At 25.1% G+C, this 13,519-nt stretch overlaps 1 long non-coding RNA gene across 1 annotated transcript in view; it reads right to left on the bottom strand.

Moving 5' to 3' along the window:
• Positions 1-12,196, bottom strand: part of LOC136985137 (uncharacterized) — a 28,345-nt gene extending 16,149 nt beyond the window's left edge. The window contains exons 1-2 of the long non-coding RNA XR_010882288.1: positions 12,103-12,196; positions 10,185-10,394 (exon numbers count right to left, since the gene is read on the bottom strand). This is a non-coding gene — a long non-coding RNA (uncharacterized lncRNA). The remainder of the gene's footprint in view (positions 1-10,184; positions 10,395-12,102) is intronic.
• Positions 12,197-13,519: the final 1,323 nt, after the last annotated feature.

Below are 13,519 nucleotides of genomic sequence, written 5' to 3'. Positions count from 1 at the left end.
AATTTATTACTTAATTAACACGTATCACTGGCGAAAAAATCTTATATTCATAAACTAGGAAAGTGCATTATTTCAATTAATTAAATTAGAGGCTACAAAAACAGAATTTATCATGTTTTTTATATCTTTAAGTTTAAAATAATATCACTTATAACTGCTTAGGAGAAGGAAATGATAAATTTATACTGTAATGAAATACAAAAGGCTCTATCAAAAATTCTAAAATTTGTTTCATTTCAAAAGTTGTTTAAACATTACTTTTCCAATATTCAAAAAAATAATTTTTATGTAATCATTTTAAATATTATTAACTATATAATTCCTTTTTACTTCATCTTCTATTAAAGTTTCGAATATGACTGGGATATGATATAAATTTCTTCTGCTATGTTATAATTTCATCGTCAAGAGCAAAGTTACTGCAGACCAGAAATGCTTTTTACATATTTCTTGCACTCTTGATATATAAATTTAACCTGGCACATCTCTATTAAAACCAAATTTAAAGTCATCGAGATATGCAAAAAGTACTCTAAAGGCTTTTATATTTCTTACGTCAAATATAATTTTGCTTTTAGGCGATAAAATTTAGTAGACAAAAATAATTATATTTATAGAATGAAACACAATTAGACATTTAATGCATGTTCAAATATAAAATAGTTTAAAATTCGATTATATATAATTTAAAATTTATTAAAGACTTTTAAGGAGCAACTGCAATGATGTTATTGTTATATAATTAACGAGTACTTAATTAAATAAACTTAAGTAAATAAAAGACGAAAGAGGTACAAAACTCCTAATTACATAAAAAATAATATATGTAAGTGATGAAATATATAAAAATTGTCAACAAATCATTAAACAATACATTTAAAATATTAAGATTGCATAGTCTTATACCTTTTTATAGTTTAGTATATACATTAGAATGGCGTAATGTTACTACAAATAATAAAATTTCTTACTAAATTCCTGATGCTTTATAAATAATTTCTTGTTATGACGTTCTGAAACGAAACGTAACATTCGTTCTATTGAGATGCTAAACAAGTGTACAAGTAACATAATATTTAATTATCGGAAGTATGAATTGCAATGTGATACTGTTTACAGGAAAATATAATAATCGAGAAAGCTCGTAAATTTATTTTAAATTTATACATAATCTTTCAAAATGGAATATTAATTAACTAATATATTTATTTTAAAGCGATATTTTTTACAGAATAATTAACTTAATAAAGAAATTCTGTCACACATTTTGTTTCTTTAAAAAAATTACAACTTTAAATACCAATTTTTATGTATATCTAAAACTTATTAATTAATTTATATGGGAGTAAACAAATATAGACCTTTGAAATTTAATAATTTTATCAAATATATATTAAAAAATTAATTAAACTTATTTATTTATTGTATAAAATATAAATTCATGCACAGATAACAGAAGCAAGAAATGAAATTATTCTCATACAATCTCTTAGGTGCTAAATGAAATACTGCTTTTCCTTTTAATTCTCAATGTTTTAATAAGATTAATAATTAAAATTGAGCATATAATAATAATAATTTGAAAACTTTTCAAAACACTAAAATGTTATACTATTTGCTACTTAATTAGGATTATAATATTAACAGAGAATTTGAGTTAATAAGGATTATATGCTACTTAAAAATTTCATTAATTGCAATTTTTAAGTAGCATTATAATTCTAATTAACTCTTAAATTTTCTGCTATATTTATTCATTAAATGTCGTATTCGACATTTATTTCTTATTTTATAACGCCCCTTATCGTATTTATCATTTTATTTTCTATTAAAAAAAATTGTTTTTAATTACACATTAAAATTTCGATATAATAATTCTATTAAATTACATTTTATTTTGTTAATAATTAAAACGTTTTCTGACTTTAAATTCTTACTTATTCTAAAATTCACTATCCAATTCTCACCGAAATGCATCGATTCCTTGAATTTTTCAGACGACCTACGCATATTCAAACACATGGAAAAAGAGAGAGGAAGATTATTTCTTCTTCTTTATATAAAATCAGCTTAAACTAAAATAAAAGCTAACCGTTAAGATTTATTCAAGCTGAATGCGAATGAATAATCAATATTCAAGAATGATACAAAATTTATATCAATTCTACCTACGTTCTCATTACGCAAATTGTGGATGTAGCATCACAATTAATATTGTTGAATTGTTTTTGCATTGGTTTCAGATACAAATAAATATCAGTAATTAAACTAAGTGTACAAATAGAAAATAATGTTAAAAGCATAACTACCGGAGAATTTAATAATTTATAGCCTTAAATGCGTATTATTAAAGGAGAAAATATGATATCTCTTTTGAATTTATTTATATATAATGCTATGCCACACATATGAACATGCATAATGTATGACCATTGCTACAATATAAATATATTTCATTAATATAATTACATTTATTATTCGGTTACATATTATCTAAAAATGGTTCGAAAAATCCAAAAGATATATACCTATGATGTAATGTATCACAAAATTTATTTTTCAACATAAAATCATAAATATAATGTTTCTATTTTTATGTAGAGAAATTAGTAATTATTTATTTAATAACATTCATTTTATTTGATAGAAAATATTATCAGTTATTATTCACAGATAATTAAATATTTTAATTACAAATCTCAACCTAAGACAAATCTAGTGATACGAGGATTCTAATAACAAATAAAGAAGGCTTAATTTAATTAAATGTGCAAGTGATATTCAATTAGCAACACTTTTATGGTTAAGAAAACTAAAAGATGTAAGCAACGAAGAACATACTTCATCCAAAAATGTTCCTCAACAATGAAAATGAATGATTACTTTTAAGAAATAGACCTACACTATTAAGCTGTCAACTAATGAATACAGTATAATTAATGAAACGTTTACATAACAACTATTTATTTATTACACTATTTTAAAAATACTTAAAGTGACATCTCTTTCAAATGAAGATTTCTTGCTTTAACAGTAAAATTAGTTATAGCGAGAACCATCCAGAGTGGGAATTTTCCCCAGTTCTAGAGAAAAATTACGGTTCTCTAGTGGTTCTTACCCCTATAAATTATAGTCATTTTTACTAATATAAAATTAAAATCTTTAACACTATTTATTATTAATGATGAAACATTCTCTAAACTTCACTTTTTTTTTTTTAATGGCAAATACTAAAATGCCCGCTCTATCCCTGCTCTATCCCCATACGAAGTTCTCGAATTATAGTAAATACAAAATAAGTAAAATAAAATCTATGAATTAAAGAAGCTTATAAGAAGACATAGAGGACAAAATTTAATTAAAAATTTAAATTTGTCAATTTATTTTGCACACGAATAGTAAATATAGAACATAAAACGGTCATGTCATTAATATTTAAATTTTTAAAAATTATTTAACAATTGTAATGAATACAAATCTTATGTAAAATGAAAATATAAATTTTATTTTCTAAAATTTAAAATAAGAATATAATATGTGTAGAAAAGAAAAATCTATTTTTAAAGAACAAAACTTATCTATAATGATAAGCAAGTATGAAAAATTTTAGTAAAATTTTGCAAAATTTCTTTAATTTATAAAATTAATTAAACTGTTTTCGATACGATCCTGGCGGTTTCCTGGAAATGAAACATTAAATTACTAATATTGATTTTTTTAAAGTAAAATTTAAATGTTTTTTCCTAGCCTAATAAGTTATTTTTCAGATCCCGTTTCAAAATTACAAGCTAATTTAAGTATATTAAAAAATAAATTTAAAAATTTGGAGGGAGAAATAAACTATAATTTGTTTTTGTTTTTTTTTACTCTGAGTCGATAAAATAAGAAGAAAATACAAAAAATAAACATAATTAATTTGTTAGAGGAAATTTATTTTTATGAGAAACTGTTTTCTTTCTGCCATCGTACAAGTAAAATATATTTGAAAAATAGCAGAAAGATTAGACTATGTATCGTTATCATATATAATGCTAACTTATAACCTAATATTTAACATCTTAGTAAATTTACTAGTTAAAAAGTTCATTTTAAAAGCCTATATTTGTAATTTAATACTCTCTATTTTAAAATAAACATTTAAAATATATATATATATATTTTTTTTTCTTTAACAATACACAGTATTTAATTATAATAAAAATTTACTCAACCTTTAAATTGTGAAATAAGATACATTTTTATAAACATTCTGTTTAATTTAGCTTTAGTTAATGCAATGTTTGTTTACACATACGTTTCCATTAGACTATAATTTTTGATTAATACATTTCTCTTTTGATTTAGAAAAAGATTTAAAATCGAAAAGAAAATAAAAGTAAGTAAGATGAATGACAATTGAAATTTAATATATTATGTTATTTAGTTATCAAAAAAGGTGAATTTTATTATTATTAATATTTCCTTAGCTTAATGAATGGAAACCCGAATAAATTATTCATGCTTTAAAATATAATCTTAAAATTATTTTTAATATATTTTTAATTATTAGATAACTTTATTTTATAATTAAAGTTGTTTATTAAAATTTAAAATTATAATTACAATAAATTTTTTTAAACACGAATAATAAATATCGCATAATGAATCAGATCTATATTTTTAAGAAATTATGTTAATGTAACTTTGAGAATTTATTTTAAGTGCTTTAAAATAATCTTTTAATTAATTTTTATTCAGTAAATTCTAAAAAAAAACCATCTCTACGTCTTAATAAATTATTTTAATATAAAAGAATTTGCCAATATTATCTTATCGCATCTTTATCTAAATATAATCAAACTTGTGAACAATGGCCACTGGTGAATACTTCAAAAAATGGTCATTGTTTGGAGGTTACTTCGTATGCATTATTATTATTATTATTATTAAAAAGTTCCTGAAAAAATGACCACTGTTTATAAGTAGCCGTTAACGGATGTTCGACTGTACATACTTAGATAATAAATTTTAAATAGTAGATATACTTTAAAATAACTATTAATAATAATTTATAAGTAAAAGTTTGCGTAAAGTCTTGGATAAATTGTTTATTAAAGGAATAAAAGATTATAACGTAGTTAATCAGTTATTCGTAAAGATATTCATGCTATTTTGATAATTTTGGAATATCAAGCGACACTTCCAGGAATCAAATTGCACTCATTAAAACTTTATACTCTTTTAAATGATAATGCTTACGATATCTTTCAAATTTCTCTTCAGATTATAATTATAATGACTAATAACAAGCTCTCTCGAACACCCTAATCGCTTGTTAAAATCAGATAGAATTTCTAATAGTAATTAAGTTTAACAATCATTTACAAATTAAAAATTAATGATAAATATTTTTAATATATAAAAAAAAATATGTTTAACTCGATTATTTATTGACGAAATGAAGAAAGACGAAATTTAATATATTTAAATGGTGAAATAAACTAATGTATATATTTCGATAAGAATTTAAACAAAGATAACATTGCGAATGCACATTAAAAGCAGAATTTACAACTTCAGAACATTTCTAAATAGACATAAACAGAGATTAACAATTGTTGGCTTGAGAAATTAATATTTCCGCGGATTACACATATTTCACAGAAATTTCACGACAATTAGACAATTACGCAAAACCTATTAGTCAAGCGAACAGTCATAATTTGCCAAGATTGTGAAAAATCGTGTGGATGTCAGCATTTGTTCAGGAAAACAACAATTGTAGGACGCTAATGGCGTGTAAGTCGAATTTTACGACTGGTTTCCTCTTCGAATCGTTTCGTCAGATTTCTCTTTTTCCTCCTGCATCAAGAAATAAAGCAAAGATCTCGTTGAAATAGAAACAATCATGTAACATGAGGAAACTAATCAAGAATATCGGTGTCCGGTTACAGATGCCGTGTAACATGAATCCGGCAGATATCTTATGAAAGTGCTAGACATGTTATTATTAGAAAACTAATCATAACAAGTTTGTAATAACCTCACCGGTAATAGGAAGTTTTTATGTACACATTCTTATTAAATAAAGTTTAATACTCTTTAAAATTCAGAGTTCTGAATAGAAAATAACGTTAAAGCACCTTACTCTTGGGGATGTCCATAAATTACGTCCACATTTTTTTTTAGAAATTTTTACTCCCCCTTTCCCCATTGTCCCAGTTTGTCGAAGTTTCCGTAATCCCCACCCCCTCTTCGGACGTCCAACAAACTCAACCATCCCCAAAATCTTTACCACTTTATAAATAATAAAATGTAATAATAAACTGTATAAAATTTAATGAACTAAAACGGACGTCCATTGAAGTTCAAACCCCCTCCCTCCCTTGCATTGTGGAGGTCATTTATGAATAGCTCCTTGTATATATAATAGCAAGGAATGTTATCACCTCATACTGTTATTTAACTAAAATTTTTTAAGATTATGACTTAATTAATGATTACATCAAAAATTATTATAATTATATTCTGAAATTTCTATACGATTAATTAAATCTATAATAAAAAGTTAATGTTTTAGTCATAGTTTTTAAAGCTTAAAAGTTAGTGATTTATAACTAATATGAATTTTAGCGAGTAGAAAGATGTGTAGTCTTGGAGACTATTTTCTTATACCTAGAAACTTGAATGCATATAGAGAATTATTGCTATAGAGAATTTAAATATCTTTATTTACTGATTGTAACGGGGACTTCGAAAAAGATTTTTAAGTAAAGGAGCGAAGGCATACTCCTTTCAATATCGACCAATAAACCTAAATCTCGCATTCAAAAAATATGCGACGTGTGTATATATATATATATATAGAAGTACTGTAGTAGTGATAAAAAAGAATTTCATCATAAATCTGTTCCATTTCTGGAAACCCATTGATTGGTTTCTCTTTGACTTTCTAGTGTTTGTTTTATAGCTTTCTGATGACTTCAATCAATGTCAGAATTTGAAGTATGAGAGGAAAGACGAAAGCGCATACTTTCTACCGACTGTATATGGCCTGTTGATGGAAAGAAATGGAAGACGAGAATTGCGTACAAAAATGTGCTTTTGCCACTTGCCGGATATAGTTTCCTCTGATGGATTTTGGAAAGTTGCCAGACATATTTACACGTGACTATGGAACAATTTCTTTTGAATTTTTTATTCAGTTAATAATAGACTTGTCCTTCTGTTATATAATATAAATGAAATGACGATATATCGCTTTCTTGCTTTGTTATTTATTGAAATGTTTATAAACATTATAAGGTTACAAATGGATCTTCTCCATTCGTTGCAAAATGTAATAGTTTACAGGAAACAATTCGTTTTAATTCCGTTTAATACTCGTTAATCCTTATTTAAATTATTTGAATAAAAATGCATTTTAATTGAAAATTCTTTCATCATTAATATGAATTATTTTATTAAATAAAAAAATTAAATAAACATCGTCTGTATAAAAAGTAAATCGCTTTGTTTAAATTTCACTAATAACACTTTAATTTTTAAGTGTTTCTGTTTGTTTTTTTTTTTCTTTGCTAAAATGAAAATTGTTTCTTCAACATTAAAATGTGAATATTATAACACTAAATTACTTTTTTTATTTCATTTTTTATTTATGATATTCCTTAACCTGAATATAATTTTCTGAGTTATAGCGATAATAAATTATAATTTAATAAAAACGACTTTGCTACACGTAAACATATTAATTTGTAATAATAGTAGTAGGATTAAGAAAAACTTTCGACATGTACAATTTATAAAATAAAAAATGAAGTGGAGGTACGAGGCGAATAAAACTGTATAGATGCTACAAATAGATGTCATAAAGTTGATGTTGCAAAGCACTCAGAAGCTTCCAGATAATTTAAGCCTATCTCTAGTATTCCTTTTACGCTGTTACGGTGATGCACATTATGAAAGATAAAGAAATCAAGATTGAAAACCAAAAGATATTCTACGGTTAAGAGAACAAAAGACAGAATGGTTCAATTTCCTGAAAAACCACAATTGACAAAAAGCTTCCGGATAGTCGTAGGGTGACTGAAAACGTTTACTACTGATGAAAAATTGCAAGAAGATGACCTAAATGCCCATCACTTAATTGAAAATGAATCTCGGAGCCACGCGAGAGATTTCGAGGAAGTTGTGATACGATTTAAACTACATTTTGTCATATATATAAACCTAAAGAATGTTTATAATCTTTACAATCTTGATTAATTTCGTAAAGTGTATCCGGAGAAAAGTAAACATTTCATTAAGAAGTTTCTTTACAAATGTACTTCGATAACACCAGTTTTAGAAAATATAGCGAAATAAACTCTTGCCATAAATTATTTTGTAGCCTCTCTTCTATAGATTTCTTGCACGACTTTAAATACAGACTGATATTCGAAACTATTTTATATAATCATCACATTTAAGTATCACATTATTTTAAAAATAACAGTAAATATACTTGACGTTGAATTTGTTATCTTTACTTGAAATAAATGAGAGGATTTTCTTTGAAAAAATTCTCCCGCAGCATTATGTTATAAATAGAATTTACAAAGTGCACTGAATAAAGAATATATGGTACTTAAATCTCATGATTTGCTTTCATAAAATAACCATGAATTATCTAGTGAAAGAAAATTTAATTTGTATGTAAATTTTAAAAATATTTGCTTTTCAAAGTAAATGGAAAACTTCGAATATAAAGATTCTAAATAATTAATTAAGCTTTCTGAAGTTTGATGGATCTAATTCTAATTGATTATGGAACGTTTTAACTTAACTACATATTGAATCATCGAAATTTTTTGAACTAACTTTTTATAAGAGAAAGAAAAACCAAAGTATAAAACGAAAAGAAAACAAAAGAGAGAACGGTTTAGTAGAACGAATAGAAAGAATAAAAACAAACGCCAAAGAAAATCAATGATAAAGCTGGAGAAAAGTTTAGCGGAAGCCAGACATCGACAAAACATCACTAACTGCAGCATGTTAGCTTGATGGAAGAGTTTCGAAACAATTAGAAACACTTAGTCCATTGTCGAATGAAATGATGTGCTTCAGAAGAATTTCCTCATCGTTAGCTAACAACTTAGAAAGTGTTTGGAAATACAAGGCTATGGTTACCTTTACTTCCTGTAAACAGTTTGGATGCTTGCAACCCTCCCTCTGGCTTCTATATCCGACATCCGAAAAGGAAAAGAAGAAGCACGTGATCAGAGTGCAGAACGAGCGACAAGCTAAAACAATTATCACTTAGAAAAATCTCCAAGTAGAGGTAAGCTGTGATGGGGGAAAGCAACGGAGCCCAGTTAGAGGATACGGCTTCATTTACTGCTAGTTTTTTTTTTTTTTTGTTCTTTTTGATACTTTTTTCGTTCCCCTCTTTCTTAGGCACTTTTGTTGTGGAACGTGAACGAAGCAAATCGAATTTCTCAATTCCCAGATAAAGACAGAAAAAAGAAGGATAGATCTTACAGTCCACTTCTTTGAACCCTCTGCCGGAGGTGGCAGAGCGAGAACAACAAGGAGTAATAGATATCCGTTAGTCTCTAATCCCAAGTGCCAATGTTTCCTGTGATTGCCTATTACCAGCATTCGTTGACCGCCATCCCATTCCTGGATTGAATATTGAGCTGCTCTCTATCGATCGCATTTCTGGCAAAATTTACATAACAGAAAACTTGAACAATTGTTTGAGTGAACTGTAAAATTCCAGAACCATTCAAAATCTTCTTATAAATATTATATTTTGGTATAAATATAAATATCACATCTGTCGTTTACTGCCATCTGTTATCGTATTTTGTTATTTAAACAAGGGTTCAACAGCATATTTTTTCGAAAATATTCCGATTCATATCTCTAGAGATTTTGAATTTTTTTTCAAATTCTCTTAAGATAATAATCTAATATTGTTTCTTCGAACAATTAATTACACAAGACATTTCTTATATTATGCATTTTAAAATTTTACTTTGCATAATATTACTTCAAATACATAAATTAAATACTTAAAATTATTCTTCTTCATTTTTGCTTATTAGGAATTAAATGTGCCATACATTTTAGTAGCAATTAAAATTGTAAAATGTGGAATATAATTTTAAAGTTCCTTATTTATTTAAATAATAAATATTTTGTTGTATAAAATAGTTAGTTACCTGTTCGAAGTTTAGGAGCCGTTTATTAAAGTCATTTCTGCTATGTTCCCTAGTGTAATATTGTCCATGGTGTCGTGGCGTTTCCATGGTTTCTGTCCTAATCTTGTCATCTGCAACTGTAGCTGGTGGTCGAGGAAAGCGCGTGCCGTAAATCACTCCCAGTCACGATATCGTCAACAGGACGTGCAACATTGTAATCCTGCGAAAAAGCTATAAATTAAAGAGCGAAAATTAATTTCAGGATCTTAAACTCATCTCTCTTTCATTGCTAATATAGTAATAACCTCTTTGATTTACATGAAAATAAAAGAATTTCCTTTACAAAATATAAAAATATTTTATAGCTATAAAACGTTTCTCACAATCTTCTATTATAGATACTCTATTTTTATAATTTAAAAAAATATATTTAAAATTTTTTTAAAGTTTAAAAATAATTTCTAATATATTTTAGATTCGTTTCAGATTTTAATGAATTTAATACTTAGAAAATTGTTGAAACTTTTAAGTTATTTTATAATTTTGTCGATGCATTGCCAAAATGTTTGACCCAAATAAAACCACTCCAGAACCATTTAATAATTTAAATATCACGTATTTAATAATTGGCAACGTTGTTGGACTAAAAAGAAAATTATTTCAAATTAAACTAAGCATAAAACAGTTAAGCATTTTAAAAAGTATTGATATATTATTTAATTAACTAACCGTAGGTAAATATAAATAATTAAACGATAGCTTATACAATGATTCATGAGTTGTAAATTCAGAATCCGATAAAACATGATTGTTCATTATTATCCTCATTAACACAGTCATCCATTATATAGATCCATCAATGTAATGGTCTTCATGCAAAATACTCCAAATCGGAAATTAATGAGATTATTAACTATATTTACATTAACGGATTCAGCTAATAAATCCGATCTTACTATAGATTTATTTAGATTTAACATTAACAATCTCATTGATTCAGTATTCTCCACATATTAATGTTTTAAAAATATATATATAAAGGTAAGAGAAGAAAAGATTTATTACTTCGCACGAGGATATTGTATAAAATATTACAAATATTTAAATTACAAATTAAGAACTATTAATGTTATATAACAGACGTACTAAATGTATCGTTTACGGTATAAGGAATTTGCTTAAATATTTGAAAATGATTATTTAAATGAATAAATCTAAGAAACGAATCTGAAAATTGTGAACAATACTTCAACTTGCGGTTTATTAAATCAATCTTTAAGACAATATCTAGGGAAATTCAACAAACTCGCTTAAATGTCATATGGTGGATAATGCATAAACCATCTCTGGAGATATTTATCTAACACAATAAGGATAGACTTGTGTCTGTAGATTCTCTAGAGATGCTATGCATTGGACGCCAGATGTTGCCGATAAAGACAACAAACATGTTGAAATATTCATGTATTGAACGACCTCGCACTGTTCACTCTTATTATCTGACTTGTATTTAGTAAGAAGAATTATTTAGATTTTCGCTTACCTCTTCCTAACCGTCCGTTTATGGGCAATTCTTATTATTATATAATAGAACGTATTATTAATAATTATAAAAGAGAAAATTTCCACTTTCAAACTTTATTAAAGTAACTTAATAATAATATTTCTCCTAAAACGAATTCTTATCTCTAATTAAATTTGGATTACGTAGCCAAAATGTCCATTGGAGAAGATTCAGCCGATGAAGATTATCTCCTTCGTTGTGTGATAATGCTCTTACGATAAGATAAAATAATTATCATTCCATATTAATGGATTAAATTCGTTATCTAATCGAACTCAATTATAAAAAATTAAAATTATGTAGAAGTGAATATTTAATGACTTCATGTAAATATAAAAATGCATACAGTGTTCAGTAACATAACCATAATCTCACCGTTAGAATCACAATGAAGACCCTATTACAAATGATTATGAATATATGTCTATTAATTAATGCTAATGAATTTTATCATCACTATTGTCATCCGATCATTATTATTCTACTATTGCAATGCTATTGTTGTTAACGTAATAACTATAATTATATAATTAATATACGCAATTAAAATTTTTTAATCGAAAATATTAATTATAATATTTAAATTTAAATGATTTCTATCTATCTAACGACATGTTTACCCTTCTAAAAATATTACTAAATAATAAATTTTTCATTATATTTTATATCGAATTTTATATTATTTATTCGAAAAACGATAGATATCTTGCGATAAATTCAGATTTATATCCTTAATAACTTTCTTTTCTGTGAATTTATTCCTCTATCTCATTTTTTTTTCGTGAATATTTATATTGATAAAAATGAAAGCTGAAAATGATAGACTAGATTTTGCTAGATCCTAAAGAGGTGAGCTGATAACTAAGAGATAGCGTGGGTTCGTGACTAAATTAAATATATATAATATATATATATAATATATATATATATTCTTTTTCGAAAAATGAGCATGACACTTTTAAAAGTCAAATATTCAGAATTATTTTTATAGTTTTAAATTACATTTTTTAAAGAAAAAGAAATCTAATTTTATACTGCGCATTTTATATAATTTTTCTTTAAAATTTTAATTAAAGACAAAATGAAAAATTAAATACAGTATTGGTAATAAAAATAATTAAAGATTATATATTTTTTTAAATTAAAATATTATAAAATATATTTTTAACTAAATAAAAAATTTAAAAAAAAATTATTAATTTTAAATTTTATACATCGATGAATTATTAAATAAAATTTTCTAAATTAATAATTAATTTTTTCTGATTATAATTAAGATTCAATTTAATAAAATGTGTTTAATTATAATTTTACTAACTTAACAATATACAGAATATTTACCCATTTTATATTAAATATGCAAATATTGTTTAATAATTAATATATAAAACGTTGTTCTAAGTATATGTATTAGAGTATAAATTATATTTTAAAAAAATAAATGTTTGCAAATTTATCGGGTTTCTTATTTATTTAATAAAAATTTTTGATAAAAATGTTCCTGGTAATAAAATGGCTTCCTCTCATAAGCTAAGTACATATTGACTCTACTGAAATAAAAGACCTTACATACACGACAGGTCAAAATAATTTGTTTGGTAACTAAATTTGGTGGCGATATTTAATATTCCTGCCTTTACTCTATTATTAAAATTCTACTTTACTATGCGAATTCTTTCTAAATATAAAATTTATTTTGTAAACAGAATATTATTTGAAAAATTTCCGAAACGTAATAGCTTAAATTATGACATATAACATTAACTTGACTTTATGGTTATATAAAATGGAA

The sequence above is a fragment of the Centruroides vittatus genome, unplaced genomic scaffold, assembly GCF_030686945.1.
Source record: "Centruroides vittatus isolate TY-2023 unplaced genomic scaffold, ASM3068694v2 contig_954, whole genome shotgun sequence".
Classification (NCBI taxonomy): domain Eukaryota; kingdom Metazoa; phylum Arthropoda; class Arachnida; order Scorpiones; family Buthidae; genus Centruroides; species Centruroides vittatus.
Note: the sequence above shows the minus strand (reverse complement) of the source record. Positions and strands in the feature narration are given on the sequence as shown.